Source organism: Camelina sativa, chromosome 9 (genome assembly GCF_000633955.1).
Source record: "Camelina sativa cultivar DH55 chromosome 9, Cs, whole genome shotgun sequence".
NCBI lineage: Eukaryota > Viridiplantae > Streptophyta > Magnoliopsida > Brassicales > Brassicaceae > Camelina > Camelina sativa.
Window position 1 is genome coordinate 2,671,666 of NC_025693.1, and position 2,267 is coordinate 2,673,932.

At 35.2% G+C, this 2,267-nt stretch overlaps 1 pseudogene; it reads right to left on the reverse strand.

The window, feature by feature from the left end:
* LOC104710288 lies at positions 1 to 1,043 on the reverse strand (annotated as a pseudogene).

The following is a 2,267-nucleotide window of genomic DNA, read 5'->3' on the forward strand; positions in this document are numbered from 1 at the left end:
TATGAGAATGTCATTTAATTAGCAACACAATATTAGTCTATACATCAGTTTTTGGAGGCAATATGGCTTCTTTAGCCTCCGCTGCTTTATCTCCGACGTACTTGGCCGTTTTATTTTTCATATCCGTCGCTGAATCTTTCACGTCACCTGCTTTTTCAACAATGAAGTCTTTGGCGTTCTCTGTCATTGAAGCAGCTTCTTCCTTCGTCTATTTGCCTTTTTCCGTCACAAACTCGGAAGCCCTCTTTGCATTTTCAGCCACCGAGTCCATTGCTTCACCAGCTTTCCCGAAAATGTAGTCTTTTGCTCTCTCCATATGACTTTGAAGCTCTTGTCCCTTTTGAGCAGACACTTGTTCCACTTCACTTCCCTTCTCCTTCACGTACTCCGAAGCTTTCTGTCTATAATGTGTGACAGACATTTACTCAAAATTTATTACAATAATTTGTATAATAATACATCCGTTTCAAATTAGTTGTCATTCTTCTAGGTTTTTTTTTTGTTTCAGTTAGTTATATCGGTTTCGTTTTTCAGTGTCATTTCTAATAAACAATTATCTCATTTCCTAGAATAAATTATTAAATATATAGTTTTAGATTCTAATTTTTAAATAGGAGTTATATACTAAATCAAAATGATAATCAAAAATTGTATCCCAATATTTCTATTAATAGTATCAAAACATTTCACGTAATCATCAAATAATACGGTGACAAAAAAAAATAAAAAATTCACCAAATATTTATGTCGATCTCAAGTATGTCCAAACACATGCATTGACTTACGAGGCATTGTCAAGCCATTTGGGGTCGTTATTAGAGTTGGCACCACCTTTCACGGCCGCCGGGACCCACGACTTCTTGCGCTGAGGTGCAGTGATTACATTCTTTCGGCCAGCTATCATAGCTCCACGGCCAACGCTGCTTCTATTGCTTCCGCTCATCAAGAACGAAGAAGAACCCAAACCACTAAGCACAGCTCCGGAGATCGACATATCTCTAGGATGTGTAAAAAGTGTGTGTATCGGGAGCAAACAGAATCAAATGAAGGAAAGAGTTTAGTTTAGTTTGTTAGAGGAACAAAGTGAGTCTTTTATAAGGAATCTCAGAGGCTGACGTGAATTAGTTTCTAAACCAGTGAGAATCAATGACGTTCCTTTGTTACATCTAAGCTCGCCACGTGTGCTCACTATTTTTACAAAAAGAAACATATGACATGCACGTAAGTACATGATGCATGTTAACAAAAATAATAATTTTTTTAACCCAGTTTATTTTGCTCAATATTTATTTTGACATCAGTTTTTTCAGTACCAATGTAATCAAACATTCATATATATTTGTTATAGACTTATTCTTGACGTACCCTTTACATGGATCTACTGGTTAATGATTGGTTTTTGAATTAATTAGATCTTTAAGTTTATCGGAATAACAGTACGTAGCGGATACTAACGGTGGGTAACATTAAGGTTGTCATGCTTGCAAGAATATAAAACAACTAAAGTTTACAAAACATTGTGTGATTTGAGTTTGAAAGTTTAATAAAAAAAAACTTACAAATTCTAATGAAAATAATTTGATAGAATAGATAAAGGAGAAGAGATTTGTGTTTTTAGAATGCGTAAAAAGAGGGTCATGCCGGTCACATGTTACTCCTAATACCTTCCTCTATGGAATATATAAAACATTAAAACACGATAGAAAAGCAAATATGAAAGAAGACAAAATAAAGAATGGAGTTCGCATGTTCAGGATATAGTTGAAAGAGAAGTTCGTAGAAGGAGGAGCCATGCTGGTCGCATGTTTCTGTATGGCCAGCCAATATCAAAACTCATACACGTTGGCACTAATATAACTACCAAACCTTTTGGGGTCTTAGAAAAACAATGTAGATCGGATTGGAATATAAACTTAAGGCTATGCATGGTTGTTCAAAAGAAAACTAGAGGGTACTATGGATGTAGCTATCACCTAATGAAGTTTCTATTTAAGGGATCCCTAAGGCTCACTTCACGTCAGCTCTTGTCTCCATCGAAATGACATTGCTAGGGTTTTACATTTCTTCTTCTCCGACGAAAATTGAAATAATGGGATCCCTAATTTCTTGCAAACGTCTCCATTTAGGGTTTCGTTGATTTTGAGAAAGCAATCTTGTGGTCTTCATATATAGATATTTTTGATTATCTTTTTCAAGCATATCAATGAATTGCATGATGATATACGCAAGCGATGCATATTTCAGACTAACGCATGAAATTTAGTTAT